The sequence below is a fragment of the Scyliorhinus torazame genome, chromosome 2, assembly GCF_047496885.1.
Source record: "Scyliorhinus torazame isolate Kashiwa2021f chromosome 2, sScyTor2.1, whole genome shotgun sequence".
Lineage (NCBI taxonomy): Eukaryota > Metazoa > Chordata > Chondrichthyes > Carcharhiniformes > Scyliorhinidae > Scyliorhinus > Scyliorhinus torazame.
In genome coordinates this window covers 51045486-51062923 of record NC_092708.1, presented here as the reverse complement: position 1 = coordinate 51062923, position 17438 = coordinate 51045486, and the positions used below count along the sequence as shown (strand labels likewise).

Here is a 17438-nt window from a genome sequence, read left to right as displayed (position 1 = left end):
ATAATCCGGACATATAGCTGCTAGTCCTCTCTGTATAAATGTATGGAGTGATGTTGGTTCTGTACTGCGTCTGAGATTGGGGTTATATTGTGTAGTGTAGTATACATTTAATATTGAACTGGGATTCTTGCGTATTTTCTTTGTATTTCTTTAAAAAGGTATAAAAAGTCCACGATTGGTTCCTGCGTGGGTGCAGGCGGCTCTGGTATCTGAGGAAAGGAGGTGGTGATGTGTCCCGGCCCTGCTGGAGTCGAGAGAGTTGTATATTGGTGAGCGTCCGAACATGGCATGAAGTATTTATCCTGAACTCTCGTGGCAACTGTGAGCAGTCACCACGCGGGACAGTGGGCACCATTTCTCGATGTTTTTAATGGCCTTTTCTTGCTTTTTTCTTGTTTCTGATTGGCCTCATAGAGGCATCAAGTTATGTCTGATGATTGTATTGAGCCAGTTGTACTGCTGTTCTCCTGCCCCCTCTGTATTCATGATGTTGAGCTTTTTTTTCCTGTAGTTTCCTGTATCTTGTTGTATGGTTTGTTAAAATGTAAAACTTCAATAAACATACTGTAAAAAGAAAAGTTTCCTGCGGTTTTGGCACCATTTAACTAATATTTGTTTTGTGAGGGATAGCAAAGCTAAGAGCAAAAATCATTTATGACTATGCTATGAGGAAAGGGAATAGTAAATAGCTGAATGGGTCCCATTAAAGATAGAGGTAGGCAAGACTATTATGGACAACACAAAAATGGGCGATTTGTTAAATGAGTTCTTTGTATCTATTTTCTCAGTAGAGGGAGAGGACTTCTAGTCACCCTTTTATAAGATTATTATAGACCATTAGCAGAAATGAAAGTGCCCAGTATTGGAGGTGGATTTTGTGAGATGGGTTGCTAATTAGTTGGGAGGTAGGAGCCGGATAACCAAAACTTCCTAAATGGTGGAATGTGAGAATGTGGCAAGTGACATTTCCTGGGTATTCGGGGCTCTAGTTTTTCACCACTTGTTGAACAGACATGGCAGACAACTGGTTTAGCATTCACCGCCAGATCCGGCTGTACCATAAAGGGTCCTGCTCTTGTCTACGGAAACGGCTTGCTTTTCCAGGATCAATCTGGAATGCAAAGATAACCCCATGATCTTTTCTCTACTGGAACCAACCTTCGTAAACCTTCTCCCTCGATTCCTCCAACCTCACCTCCAACAACAAGTGTGAGGAGTTCATAGATTTATTTATCACCAAGTTTGAGACCATCTGATGAGCTGTTTCTGTATTTACCTTCTTTCCAACAACCCACTAGGCCTAACGTCGTCTCAGACTCCTCTCCTGTACCAGCCCTGGAGTTTTTTTTGTTGCTATTTACTTTCTCATTTCCCATCATGCCTTCACCATGCTTACCTTGTCCTTGAGGTTCACGGCCTGCTCTCTTGACTCTAATCCTACCACACTAATAATGACACAAAGTCCCTCCTGGCTCTTATATTAGTTAACATTGCTAATACTTCTCTTTCCTCAGCTTCTGTCCCTCACTCCTTTACTCTCCTTTCCTCCCTCACTCTGGGGCTGGTTTAGCACACTGGGCTAAATAGCTGGCTTTTAAAGCAGACTAAGGCAGGTCAGCAGCACGGTTCAATTCCCGTACCAGCCTCCCCGAACAGGCGCCGGAATGTGGCGACTAGGGGCTTTTCACAGTAACTTCATTGAAGCCGACTTGTGACAATAAGCGATTTTCATTTCATTTCATTTAAATGTGCCATCATTATACCTTTGCTCAAAATACCAACAATTGACCCCACTGTCCTTGCAAACCACTGTCCTAACTCCAACATCCCTTTCCTCTCCAAAGTCCTTAAATATGTGACTGGCTCCAAACTTTGTTCCCATCTTTCCCACAACTCCATGTCTGAATCCCTCCAACCAGCTTTCTGCCCCTGTCACAGTGAAAATCGCCATCGTCCCCAATGACCATAGACTGCTCTCCCATTTTGAGAGAGAGCTGGCTGGTGGTGATTTAACCGGAGGATCACCACACCTCAGGCAAGGGCAAGGTTGAGAATGCGGGGCCTTCATGAGTAACCTCAGCCAGTATGGCAGTTGAACCGCGCTGTTGGCATTGCACCACATCATAAACCAACCATCCCAGCTAACTGATCCTGTCACAGTACCATAACAACAATTATCAAAGATACAAGTGACATCCTATGTGATGTGACAAAGCTAAACTTTCCCTCCTCATCCTTCTCAACCGGTCTGCAGTCTTTGACATGGCTGATCACAGAATCCTCCTCCAAAGCTCCCTTCATTGTCCAGCTGGTGGCACTACACTCACCTGGTACCACACATATCTAATCATAGTCGGGGAACCGTCATTAATGGCTTCTCTTCCTATTCACACACAGATACCCCTGGAGTCACCAAGGATAAATCTTCGTCCCCCCTCCTGTTCCTTATCGAAATGCTGTAACTCAGTAACTTAATCTGAAAACAGAATGAAGTGAATTCTCCGCTGGTGGGATCCACCATTCCGCTGGCAGCCAAACGCCTCCTGCTGGTTTCCTGTCGATGTGGGGTGGCTACAATGGGAAATCCCATTGGTCTGCCATGGGAACAGAGAATCCTGCTGCCAGCGATGACGTGCTGCTGAGGAACATGCAGCATTCACCCCAATATCAGCTTCGACATGTACGCTGACCACACCCAGCTTTACTTCATCACCACCTCTCTCCACCCTTTCACTCTTTCTAAATTATCAGACTGCTTATCTGACACCCAGTACTGAATGAGTAGACATTTCCTCCAATTAAGTCTTGGGAAGCCTGAACCCATAGTATTTAGTACCCGCCACAAACTCCATTCCTTTGCCCCCAACCTCAATCCTCTCCCTGGCACAAAGAGGCTGAATCAGAACGTTCGCAGCGTTGGAGTCATATTTGGCCAGGAAATGAGCTTTCAACCACATATCCCTATCATCACGAAGACAACCACTTTCCACTCCGATAAGATCACCTGACTCCACCCTTGCATCAGCTCACCTGCTGCTGTCAACTTCACCCATTACCTTGTACCTCTAGAATTGACAAGCACACCCCTGGCCGACCTTCCATACGATATCCTTCGTAAACTTGAGGCCACCCAAACCTCTACTGCCCTGTGCCCTATCTCACACATAAAAGATGTTCCCCAGCCCCAAAGTGCTCCTTGACATTCCCAGTTAAGCCACGATTTTAAAATTCTCAGCCTTGTTTTCAAATCCTTCCATGGTCCAGCCCCTTCCTTATTTCTGTAATCCAGCCCCGCAATACTCTGACATACCCTCCAATCCTGAACCCTTGAGCCTACCTGCCTTTAATCACTCCACTAATGGTCATCATGCTTTCAGCTGCCTGGGCCCAAGGGTTGGAATTCCTTCTCTGTATGACTCACCTCTCTTTCTTCCATTAAAACACTTCTTTAAACCTCTCTCTTTGACCAAGCCTTTGGTTGTCCCTCCCAATATGTTCTTAGGTGGCTTTGTGCATTATTTTATCGTGCCTCTGAAGCATCTTGGGATGTTTTGTTATGCTAAAAATGCTACATAAATACAAGTTGCTGTTGTAATTTGGATGAAAGAATAGAGTGAGTTGTGGATGCAAGTTTGCAGCTGACACAATGTTAAGAGGCACAGTAATGTGAGGACATTCGATGGGAGAAAGGTAAATCAGAATATTTTCTTGTTAGTAAGACACATTGAGCTGTGGAGGAGAAAAGGGATTTCAGTGTCCAAATGTACAGATCACAAAAAGCTAGTGGTCAGATGCAAAAAGTAATCCAAAGAAGGCTAATGTTGTGTTGGCCATTATTGCATCAGAACTGGGATATGAAAGGGTTGTACAAACCTTGGCCTTATTCCATCTGACGTACTGTGTTCAATTTTGGGCACCCAATCTGAATATTGACCTGAAGAAAGCACGCACCCAAATGACGCAAGGGCTGAAATGGGTAAAGTATGATGGCAGGTTGCATAAACTCGGCTTCGTGTCCCCTTGAGTTCAGAAGGTTGATGGATAATCTACTCCAAGTCTTTGACACTCTGGTGGGATAATCCTAAACAAAACGTATAATCTTAAAATGAGAGCCGGACCATTTTGGAGTGAAACCAGGAAACACTTATCACGTGGAAGTTTTTTTAAATGTATTTGTTCACGGGATGTGAGCATCACTGGGTAGGCCAGCATTTATTGCCATTCCTAATTGGCCTTGAGAAGGTTGTGATGAGCCACCTCGCTGAGCATCTGCAGTCTATGCAGTTCAAGAAGGCAGCTCACCAATATCTTCTCAAGGGAAATAAGGGATGGGCAACCAATGTTGCCCGAGTCAGTATGCCTGTGAATGAATACATAATTTTTTAAAACCTCAATCATTCGGTTTACAGACAAGAACGGGAGCACAAATGAGGTGAAAATCAACCCTAAGGTATAATCGTTAGGGTCAAATAACTAGGGCTATTTTCTTGATCGCCTAGCATGCTACAAAATGATTTATATTTTTGATAAGTGCACGTACAGGTCATGCTAAGTAAGAGATCATCTAGGATAATGGTCACATCTAAAGGAAGAAAAATTTGCACCTTTCAGAATCTCAGTTTATCCGATGATGCAATGGAATGCCCTTGAAGTATAGTTGCTGTCGTAATGTAGGAAACATGACAGCCTTTTCTTGTGTCAAAGAGAATCAAATTTTGACTGACAATATTCACTGCATGGTTAATTTATTTTAGCAAGCATCAGAGCAAGGTGACCATCTCACATGTTGTCCAGCATGGCTATTGGCTTATTATCATTTTTTCATACTCAGAACACTGTCTGTTTCCTCATTTCATAGAACCATAGAAAAGTTACAGCACAGAAGGAGGCCATTCGGCCCATCTTGTCCATGCCAGCCCGAGGACACCCAGGTGCCCTTTCTAATCCCACCTTCCTGCACCCAGTTCCTAGCCCAGTATCTTACAGCACTTGAGGTGCAGATACAGGTACTTTTTAAAAGAGTTTAGGGTCTCTGCCTCCACCACCAAGTCGGGCAGCGAATTCCAGACACCCACTACCCTCTGAGTAAAGCGGTTTTTGAAAAGGTTTTCCCTCATGTCCCCCCTACACCGTCTTCCTCTTATCTTGGATCTATGCCCCCTGATTCTAGAATTCTCCACCAAGAGAAACAATTGTATTCTGTCCACCCTATCTCTGGCCCTCATAATGTTGGACACCTCAATTAAGCCACCCCTCAGCCTTCTTTGTTCCAAGGAAAATAACCCCAACTTATCCAGTCTCTCCTCATAGCTACACTTCTCTAGCCCTAGCAACATTCTTGTAAGTCTCCTCTGTACTCTCTCCAGAGAAATTACATCCTAGGAGGAACCGATCAGGACACCCCAGAACAGTGGTTTTCAAACTTTTATTCCTGGGGCCCACTTTTGTCAACCAGCCGACCCCCACGATTTGGTGGTAAGGTGACTATGGTTTGGGATTAGATGCAGGAGATAGCTACAGCCGTCATGTCGGTGCCTTGGGTGAATAAGCAAAATTGCGCTGCTCGTGTTCAAGATAAAGCTGTGCCTCTTTTATATTCACCTTAGGCAGGGCCTCAGTTTAATGTCTCACCTGAAAGACAGCATCTCCGTCAGTTCAGCAATGGCACTTCAGTACTGCACTGAAGTGTCAGCCGGAACTTTGTGCTCTGGAGTGGGACTCAAATTCACAAGCCTTCTGCCTCAGGGGAAACAGCCAGCATCTCAAGCATCCTCATTGTCATCTCTGTCATTACCATGGCGTGATACACACCAAGAAAGGCTAGCATCTATATAACACCTTTAAAAGTCTCAAGACGCCCCAAACTGCTTTACAGCCAACTAAATATTTTTTGATGTGTAGTCACTTGTAATGTCGGAAATGTGGCAGCCAATGTGTCACAAATAGCAATGTGATAATGATCAGATAATCTGTTTCGAATAAAATCTCCAAAATGTAACACATAGGTTGTAAGAAAAAAGCATCTAGAATTGTCTTTGAAAGAAAACGTTAAGCCAGGAGGACGTTAACGGAAGTCTAATTAACCTAGCTGATGAGAGTGACCATATCCATCATGTAAGAGAAGTAATGTAGGGAGTAACTGGAAATATTAATGCAATTGCGCTACAACTTAAACTTCTGAAAATATAAATCATTCCGGTGTTACCTCAAGAGCATGCAGCATCTCCTTAACCTGGAATTGTGAACAATGCTAATTGCTAGACAAGGTTTTCTTCAATCAATAATGAGTGTTGCTTAGAAGCTGACAGACTGAGAACAGATATTCCTCGGTAGGGATCAGAGAGGAATAGTTAAAATACATGGCCTACTGTGGAAAATCAATTTCAACACTCAGAACTAACGTTGATTTTTTTTTTTAATTGATAAAGATTATTCAAATCTATTTCTTTTCCAATCTCCATCCTCATTCCAAATAATTTCATGCAAGCATTCCTTAGGCTGTACATAAATTGAATTAATTCAATTTATTGTTTTGGGGCTAATTGATGTGTTAAATAGCAGGATTACGTGTTAGGTCAAAAAGGCTCCAAATCATCCCCAATGCGGAGTTCTTTGTAAAACCTCAGCCTCTGAATAACATTCTCTCTGTTATAGCATCAGTGAACTGGAACTGTACGAAGTTGGTTTCCTTTTAACTGTGAACGTGTCAGTGAGCGTTGAGGGAATATTTTTTTACTGCATTGGATCCGAGTTTATGCTGAGATGAAAGACAGCAACAAAAAATAATATTCAAACTCAGGCTACCGGTACTGCTTACAAAATGTTTCTTTAAATTCAACTGAATGTATTTATTCCCGAGCATTGAGCACCATCAATTATCCTGAGCACTGTTGGATTTTTGCAGGAGAGTCCTGCAGATTAAAAAAATTAAAATGAAACAAGTCACATCTCAGGACACAATGTTCTTTGCAGCAAGCATGAAATAATGTGCAATGTCAGAGCGCAAAATGTTCTTTGTAAGGTATATGTATTCTTTGCCAGGAATATGTTTGATGGACATTTTTCGTATGAAGAACATGGTTCACAAAACAGTACATTTAAAAAAAATGTAAATGGTCAAAATCCGAACCGATAACAGCACCTACTGGAAATAAACCAAAGATTCGATAGCCACCGTGTGTAAAGAGAAGAGAAAAGGTTGGTCATTTTTCTTTCAGCCAGATGTACTCATCAGAACTCTATATTGATGAAGAGTTACACACTAAAAATGGATCTTTTCTCTGATCATTTTGACTACGTCAGAGTGTACCACCAGCATTTTCTGCTTTTGTTAAAGAAATGATTACCTAGAATTCCATATACACGACTTAAAGCGCAGCGGTAAAATGTTCTGCACCACACATATGCTCAGTATAGCAGCATTTTGCCACATTTAGGCAAAGGATATTAAAGTATGCCAAGGGACGATTCAGTGATAGTTATTTTGCTTTCAACAATCATAAATTATGCAGCCCTGTCCACATCTTCCTGATAAACTGGGAAACAACACAGAGGGAAACTGAACGTCCTTTTTGGAAGTTCTCTGTCCAAATTACAGCATTTCAATTGTTTCTTGCAAAAAGTGTTAATGCACTGCTAAGCCAGAGGCTCCGTCAATCCGAGAGAACATGTCCTGGATGCTGTTTTAAGCATTGCGAAAGAGATCAATGAGGGATGGAATATATTTGTATGAACAGCAATCTATTACTCAAATATGTATTGATAAGTTCTGGAATTCCCTTCCTAAACCATTCCACTGTTAATTGTATTATTCAGTTTAAGGAAATACAAGTGGAGAACATTGATTGATTAAGTACCTTGATTAGGAACATGTAAAGAGAGAGTTTGTTCCATGAGCAGTGGGTGTTGCAGGGGCTGTGGTGCATCATCATCCCTGGTAATAACATTTTGGTTCAGTTTTAAAGTTACATTTTGACATTGTTTTAGTTACAGTGCCCACCAGGCGCAGTCACCTCCCTCTCATTTTTATTTAATTTAATGATATTTTTGTTCTATTCAAAAGATTATAAAGAGAGAGTTAGTGGCCATCAATAGATCCAGGCATTGGGTGTTCAAGGGGATCATCCAACCTGACTGCCTAACCCCCTACTCGCAACTGGAGTACCCTGAAGAGGTGGCATACAGTATCCACTGGCACTCTGCATACCTTCCGTGACCAGTGGACGCCACAGGAGTTGGGGTGATCACAGCCACTGGGAATTACATTTTAGTTCAGTAAGTTAAATTTCCTTTGATGTTTTTTTTATTTGTTTTAATGGCAGTGCCTCACCAAGGGCTAACACCTTTCATTATTTTGTTTTACTGATCGATTGTTTTTGTTTATTGCTTTTAAGAAAGAGAAAATTCTGGGCCACTGTTGTTGGCAAGGGAGAAGGCAGACATTTGAAATATTGCATTATGTAAATAAATAATATTGCGCTCTGTGAATAAGTTAAGAGAAAGATTGGCATCTGGTTTCCTATTTCACCATCCATCGGCCAAATGTGGTAACAAAGGATTCTCGCCGAAAGGTGAAGATTGGAAAATAAGGCCTGCGTTTCACGCCTGTTGGGCGCAGGTGGTCAGCAGATCAGAAGAGGCCTCGATTTTCGGGATGGTAGCAACCTTCCTAACAAAAATAAGCGAGCCCCCTTCACCACATTGACTGCAGTGATTCAAGAAAGTGGCTCATTGTGACTTTTTCAAGTGGCGTTAAGGATGGGCAATAATTGCTGACCTTGCCAGCATTGTCCACATTCCCAGGATCAGGTAATATGAAGATAGAAGAGGAAATCAGGGGTAGTAAAGGGACACTTAAATGCATCATAATCTAAAGTGAACATTCTTTTACGAAAAGGAAATTGTTTTTGACAGAATGTTTTTTCAGGAGGTAACTATTAGGAGGGATAAGAGTGAACCAATGACGGAATGCATTTTGATTTTCATAAACCATTTGATAAGGTGCCACACAAGAGGCCATGACACAAAATTAGGACTCATGGGATTGTGGGTAATATATTAGCATGGATTGGCCAACCTAAACAGAAAACAGAGAGTGGAATACATTTACTGGTTGGAAGGGTATAATACTGTATAGATCAGTACCAGGGCCTCAGTTTTTTACAACTTGCATTAATGGCTTAGCTGAGGGGACACGCAAGGTGAGTCATCAGAAACATGTCAGATGGAACATAGCAATGTACTATCGATTTTGTGAGGAAAAACTTTAAATCAGAATATTTTTTCAATTAATGGAAGACTTAGAAATGTTTGAATTCAGAGTGGCCTAGGTATCCTTGCACATAAATTGAAGAAAGTTAACTTGCAGTTAACTTGCAGGTACATCAAGAAATTAGGAAAACAAATTGGCATGTTAGCTCTTGTTACAAAGATATTAGATTATAAGAGTAAAGGACTCTGACTATAAATAAGTATTGGTGAGGCCACACTTGGAATATTGTGTGCTCCCAGAAGGAGTGCAACAAAGGTTCACGAGACTGGTTCCTGGGATGGAGAGGAGATGAGGAAAGATTGGGTAGACTGGAATTCCCCGGAATTTAGATGAATGCGCGATGATCTGGCTGAAATTCTAAAGTGTCTTGATGGGGTTGGTTTTACTCAAAGGGTTATGAATCTTCAGAATTCTCTGCCACAGAAGGATGTACTGCCCAATAGTTGTGCATATTTAAGATAAAGGTTGATAGATTTTTGGATACTAGGGCATATGGAGATAGTGTAGGAATGTGGAGTTGAGGTAGATTAACCATGAAGTCTTAAAGGTCGCTAACATATCTGCCTCAACCACCTCACTTGGGAGTGCATTCCAGGCCACTACCACCCTCTGTGTAAAAAACTTCCCTTGCACATCTCCACTGAACCTATCCCTTCTCACCTTGAACTTGTGCCCCCTTGTAATTGTCATTTCTGGGAAACAGCCTCCAACTGTTCACCCTATCTATACCTCTCATCATTTTATAAACTTCTATCAGGTCACCCCTCAGCCTCTGTCTTTCTAGGGAGAACAATCCCAGTTTATTCAATCTCTCCTCATAGCTAATACCCTCCATACCAGACAACATCCTGGTAAACCTTTTCTGTACTCTCTACAAAGCCTCCACGTCCTCCTGGTAGTGTGGTGACCAGAATTAGACACAATATTCCTAATGTGGCCTAACCAGCGTTCTATATAACTGTAACATAATTTGCGAGCTTTTATACTCGACACCCTGTCCTGTGAAGGAAGCACGCCAAATGCTTTCTTTACCACTATTTCCACCTGTGCTTCCACTTTTAAGGATCTGTGGACCTGCACGCCTAGATATATCTGTGTCTCTGTGCACCTGATGGTTCTGCCACTTATTTTATATCTCCCACCTGAATTGGATCTACCAAAATGCATCACCGCGCATTTGTCCAGGTTAAGTTCCATCTGCCATTTCTCCACCCAATTTTGCAGCCTATCTATATCTTGTTATATTCTCTGACAATCTTCTTCACTATCCGCAACTCCTGCAATCTTAGTATCATCTGCAAACCTGCTAATCAGACACGCTACATTTTCTTCCAAGACATTTATATATATTACAAACAGCAGCGGTCCCAGTATTGATCCTTGCAGAACACCACGAGTTACAGACCTCCATTTGGAAAAACACCCTTCCACTGCTACCCTCTGTCTTCTATGGCCGAGCCAGCTCTGTATCCATCTAGCTAGTTCATCCCTGACCCCATGTGATTTAATCTTTTGCACCAGCCTGCCATGAGGGACCTTGTCAAATGCTTTACTAAAGTCCATGTAGACAACATCCACAGCCCTTCCTTCGTCAATCATTTTTGTCACCACCTCAAAATCTCAATTAAATTAGTGAGACATAACCTCCCTCGTACAAAACCATGCTGGCTGTTGCTAATAAGAGCATTCACTTCCAAATGTGCACATCTCTGAGAATCTTTTTCAACAATTTCACTATCACTGATGTCAAGCTCACTGGCCTATAATTAACCGGGTTATCCTTGAAACCCTTCTTAAATAACAGGACAACATTGGCTATCCTCCAATCCTCTGGGATCTCACCTGTGGCTAACGAGGACACAAAGATTCCTGCTAGAGGCCCAGCGATTTCATCTCTTTTCTCGCTCAGAAATCTGGGATAGATGCCATCTGGCCCTGGGGACTTCTCTACCTTAATGCTTTTTAACACACCTCACACTTCCTCTCTCGTAATAATGACCTGGTTTAAAGTGTTTACACATCCCTTTGAGGCACCAACAATCAACATGTCCCTCTCCTTTGAGACTACAGATGCAAAATACTCATTTGGGATCTCACCTACTTCCTTTGGTGCTACACATAATTTCCCTCCTTTGTCCTTGAGTGGACCAACACTTTCTCTAGCTACCCTCTTGTTCCTAATATACGTATAAAATGCCTTGGTATTCTCCTTAATCCTGTCTGCCTTGGACATTTTGTGGCCCCATTTTGCCTTTCTAACTCCCTGATTGAGCTCTTTTCTACTTTCCTAGTATTCTTCAAGTGCTTCATCTGTTTTTAGTTGCCTAGACCACACCTATGCATCCTTTTTCTTTGTGACTAGACTCGCAATTTCCCTGCTCATCCATGGTTCCCGAATCCTGCCTTTGCTGTCCTTCCTTTTTACCGGCACATGCCTGTCCTGCAATCCCATCAACTGCTCCTTAAAAGACTCCCACATGCCAAATGTGGATTTACCCTCAAACAGCCTCTCCCACACAACAACCTACAAAACCTGCCTAATCTGGTTGTACTTAGCCTTCCCCCAATTGAGCACCTTAACCCTAGGACAACACTCGTCCTTATTGAATGGCAGAACAGGCTCAAAGGGCCAAGTAATCACTCCAGCTCCTATTCTTTATTTTGTTATGTTCATATGTGCCCCTTTGGAATTCCTACCCCACAATCGTTTTGCTTAAACAGAGCCGAAAAATGTTGCTTGTGATATATATGAGCCCGTATGTTTGAGTATAAGAATAGAAATGTTTTACTGTAATTGGCGAGGCCACACCTGGAATATTGTGTGCAGTTTTGGTGTCCTTATCTGAGGAAGGATGTTCTTGCTATGGAGGGAGTGCAGTGAAGGTTTATCAGGCTGATTCCTGGATGGTAGGACTGTCATAGGAGTCGAGACTAAGTCAGTTAGGATTATATTCATTGGAGTTTCAAAGAGTGAGATGGGATCTCATAGAAATTTACAAAATTCGAACAGGATTAGACAGGGTAGATTCAGAAAGAATGTTCCCGATGGTGGGGGAGTCCAGAACTAGCGGTCATAGTTTGAGAATAAGGGATAAACCTTTAGGACTGACGTGAGGAGAAATTTCTTCATCCAGAGAGTGGTGAATTTGTGGAATTCACTACCACAGAAAGTAGTTGAGGCCAAAACATTGTGTAACTTCAGGAAGAAATTAGTTATAGCTCTCGGGGCTAAAAGGATCAAAGGACATGGGGGGCAGGCAGGATCAGGGTATTGAACTTAAGAATCAGTCATGATCATAATGAATGGCGGAGCAGGCCCGAGGGGCCGAAAGGCCTCCTGCTTCTATTTCCTTTGTTGCTATGTATGTGAAAACCCTTAACATGTTTCCGCAATGACCTTTGGTCCAATATTTATTCTAATTTCAGATTCATTTAGATAGCAGAAGAATGTGAGAGTAGTTCAACATAAATATTGTAAAGTATTCCTTCTAGATTAAAAGCATTTGCCAACTTTTACCGATGCACCATAGAAAGCATCCTATCTGGCTGCATCACAGCCTGGTATGGCAAATGCTCGGCCCAAGACCGCAAGAAACTTCAGAGTCATAAACACAGCCCAGTCCATTGCATGAACCCGCCTCCCATCCATTGACTCTATCTACACCTCCCGCTGCCTGGGGAAAGCGGGCAGCATAATCAAAGACCCCTCCCACCTGGCTTACTCATTCTTCCCACTCCTTCTATCGGGCAGGAGATGCAAAAGTCTGAGAATACACACCAACAGATTCAAAAACAGTTTCTTCCCCGCTGTTACCAGACTCCTAAACGGCCCTCTTATGGACTGACCTGATTAATACTACACTCCTGTATGCTTCACCCGATGCCGGTGTCTATGTATTTACATTGTGTATCCTGTATTGCCTTATTATGTATTTTCTTTTGATTTTATTTTCTTTTCATGTACTAAATGATCTGTTTGAGCTGCTCACAGAAAAATACTTTTCTTTGTACCTCGGTACACGTGACAATAAACCAATCCAATCCAATCCAATTATTTCCCTTGCAATTGTCAAGGAAGAAACTTCTGATAACTGACCTCCATGAAGTTATGTTGCATGCTCCTCAGCATCCTCCACGCACAGTGTTCATAATAATAATAATAACCTTTTATTGTCACAACTATGAAGTTACTGTGAAAAGCCCCTAGTCACCACATTCCAGCGCCTGTTCGGGTAAGCTGGTATGGGAATTGAACCCGCGCTGCTGGCCTTGTTCTGTATTTTATTCCCAATCCAGTGTTTATTGTGATGTTGTGAAAGATACAATATGAATGTCCTGCTTAGGAGGAGACTGGGTGCCTCTTAAGATGTACTAAAAATTTTCTTTTTGTGTACTAAATGATCTGTTTGAGCTGCTCGCAAAAAAATAAGGGTTTATTTATAGTATTAATATCATGAAGGTGAATTACCAGCATAATCGTAAATTTATATTAAATCTGTAATCTCACTGCATTGATATGACATTATGACATCAAATCTATGAATTAATTTTAGAACTCAAAATGTGGCAGAAATGCTGAAAATTTCATTAACAAAGTAAACGCGAGAGGAAATTGCTCACTTTTTTTCTGTGTAACCACATCCTATGAGGTCAATTAAAACGCATATAGAATACTTTAGGTATTTTATGGTTTTGAAATGTTCTTAATGAATGAAAAACTATTTATTCAGATTTAATGTCATCTGTGGTGCTAAAAGCTTCATTTTCTCTCTGCAACATTACTGCAAGCAATAAAAAAAGCTCATTGACAGGCCAGCGAAAGTTAAACCTTCATCATATATCAATGTAGGACTTCAGATTGAAGAGAACCCTTTCGAAGAATTAGAGGTGACAATATTGAAAACAGCAACATTCTGACCATATGATGTGTATTTATTTAACACTTGGGCTAATTGACCTTCAAGTAATCATTGAACCTGCTCTGTCATCTATCATCAACAATTTTGTAGACACTCATAAATCATTTTTCGGGAATATTATTAAATCAGGCGCGTTCCTGCAATCCAAAGCAATTATAATCCTGGTATCATCAGGCTCAGACTGAAAACCCTTAACATGATGCAAAGCCAGAGGCTAAAGTACACTCTGTACTCGCAAGGCAGAATTATTTTTGAGCTCACAAATGAATATTCTACGATGCAAATTAATGGATTTTAAAATGTAATCCAGTCTCGTTCTGCATACTATCGAATGCCAATTTATGAAGAGAAGTTCAATTAAACAAAAGTTGAATGCTTTAGATCTTGTCTTTATGCATTTCCTGAGGATAAAAGCAGGACCACATTCTTTGAAAGAAAGATTTTTTTCACAATACATGGAATACAGGGGAACTTGATAAGGTGGATTCAAAATTGGCTTAGTTATAGGGAACAGAGGGTGATGACAGACAGCTGCTTTAGTGACTGGAAGCCAGTATCCAGTGGTGTACTACAGGGATCTGTGCTGGGTCCCCAATTGTTTGTCATTTATATAAATAACATAGATAACTATGTGGGGGGTAGGATCAGTAAGTTTGCCTATGACACAAAGATTGGCTGGGTGGTTAACAGTGAGGTTGAGTGTCTTGGGTTATAGGATTATATAGATGGGATGGTAAAATGGGCAGAAAAATGGCAGATGGAATTTAACCCTGAAAAATGTGAAGTGATACACTTTGGAAGGAGTAATGTGACAAGGAATTATTCAATGGATAGTCTGACATTGGAAATTTCCGAGGAACAAAGGGACCTTGAACTGTTTTGCATTGATCTCTCAAGGCAGGAGGGCAGGTTAATAGAGCGGTAAAAATAGCACATGTGACACTTACCTTTGTCAATCGAGGCATAGATTACAAAAGCAGGGAGGTCATGTTGGACTTATATAGAACTTTGGTGAGGCCACAGCTGGAGTACTGTGTGCAATTCTGGTCACTATATTATAGGAAATATGTGATTACACTGGAGGAGGTGCAGAGGCGATTCACCAGGATGTTGCCTGGGGTGGAACAATTAAGTTATGAAGAGAGGTTGGATAGGCTTGGGTTGTTTTCTCTGGCGCAGAGAAGATTGAGGGACACCTGATCGAGGTGTACAAGATTTTTAGGGGCATGGACAGGGAGCAGCTGTTCCCCTTAGTTGAAGGGTCAGTTACAAGGGACACAAGTTCAAGGTGAGGGGCAGGAGGTTTAAGAGGGAATTAAATTAAAACATTTTTACCCAGAGGGTGGTGACGGTCTGGAATGCACTGCTTAGGAGGGTGATGGAGGCAGGTTGCCTCACATCCTTTAAAAAACACCTGGATGAGCACTTGGCACGTCTTAACATTCAAGGCTATGGGCCAAGTGCTGGCAAATGGGATTAGGTAGACAGGTCAGGAGCTTTTCATGTGTTGGTGCAGACTCGATGGGCTGAAGGGCCTCTTCTGCACTGTATTATTCTGTGATTCTGTGAATAGGAGGTTATGTTGCTTCACTTGCATCAAATGGGAATAAAAAGGTTGAAATAAAATGAACATCATGTCCTTTACTTTGCGCTGTGGTAGTTCTAGAGTTAGGACTGAGTAACTTTGTTGGCTGGTATAAAATTACTCTTTTTCTGTAAATGTAGATACCATCGCCATTTTAATTTTAGCAATTGAATAAAGATAAGGGGAGAACAACTATGTCGACAGGCCAACCAACAGTTGTTGTTTTCATGGTATCATGGAAACTTAGACAGCTGATGCAGCACAGCCATCTACAAGATCAATAACTGGCAACTGGCTTACATGTCAGGCACAGTACTTAGTTAGGCCGCTAGCCAAGCTATAAAGATGTAACAGGTAAAATAAATCAAGCTGCAGACGATTGCCAAAAGAGTGTTTTGTATAATAAGAAGATCTAACTTCCATACAAGGTAAATTTACTCAGAAAACTAATAATTGTATTATGACATACAGACGGATTGTGACGATAAAGTCAACAGTTTAATCTGAACAATGTGAAACCTTTTAAATGATTTATTTTTTTGAGTAGAAACAATGATTAGCTCTCTAAGGAATATTAACCTTGTTGAAGTTTATACTGTTGCTATTGTTGCTGCATGCACTTCAATGCATTTGTATTATGTTGTTTTAACAGAGCCTTTGACAGCATTTAACATGGAACTGAGACAACTGGTTAATGCCTCCATTCACATGGAGAGGAATTTGGTCCAGCATGTCTCCATGCACTAACAGTACACTTTGTAAATTCCAGGTTGCCGCATCGTAATTCTAGACAGACGAGTTAATACAAGTCACAATGCTTTGGAGACCGTGTCTTCACCCTCTGATACATTAGTACAAGAAGAGTTCAGGAAAACAGAATTATATAGACCCACAGACATATGGGGAAGAGACAGGACAAATGTTATTACATGCCTTCCATGCTGGCTTCCAGGACGAAGCAAACAAAAATGTAAAGCTTTACGTCACACTGCAACTTCTGGCTATCATTTGAATTTTGACTTCTTCTATTCAGCTGTTCAAATGCAGAGTGAACAATCACCTGAACCAAGGTTGTGCGAGGGTGCATTTGCAAAGGCTTAGGTTTGCTCTGTGGTAATTCCTTGCAAATTTTTCCATCTGCGGCCGTCAAGAGACATTTATTTATCTTTAGTACAGGTGCTGCGTGTTGGATCATCACATCACACCACATGGCAGACATTTGTTTTTAAAGTATCCTATATACCACTGTGACATTTTATTCTGAAAAGGGCATTGGGGTTCCTTATATTAACTGTATGGCCCTCATGAACAGAAAAATGTTTGTCCACAGCTAATACCCATGTGGGCCACAGAAACAGTTTTTAAAAATCCGTTCATGGAATATGGACATCGCCAGCAAGGCCAGCACTGTTACCCGTGAGAAAGCGGTGGTGTTCACGCGCGTCCACATTGCTGCTGGGAAGCTAATTCCATGATTTGGGGCCTGAACTTTACGTCACACACAGCCAAGATTTGACACAGCGCACCTATAGTTGAGCCAGCTGTTTGTTGAGCCAGCTACAGCACACGTGTGCCATTTTCCCAAATCCTAGAGTCTGATGACAAACTCTACTTCAACTTAACATTGTGCTTCCAGCAACAAAAACGTGCTCCTTAGAACCTG

At 41.6% G+C, this 17438-nt stretch overlaps 2 long non-coding RNA genes across 5 annotated transcripts in view; one reads left to right on the top strand and one right to left on the bottom strand.

The window, feature by feature from the left end:
* The window catches only part of LOC140387986 (uncharacterized), a 177008-nt gene that overhangs the window by 136609 nt on the left and 22961 nt on the right, over nt 1-17438 (bottom strand). The window lies entirely within an intron of this gene.
* LOC140387992 (uncharacterized) overlaps nt 1-17438 on the top strand; it is a 171664-nt gene that overhangs the window by 139594 nt on the left and 14632 nt on the right. The window contains exon 1 of one of the 2 annotated variants that reach the window (XR_011934051.1): nt 16061-16203. The exons of the other annotated variant lie outside the window; for it this stretch is intronic. This is a non-coding gene — a long non-coding RNA (uncharacterized lncRNA). Of the gene's footprint in view, nt 1-16060; nt 16204-17438 lie in introns of those variants that run through there. 2 annotated transcript variants of the gene reach the window in all.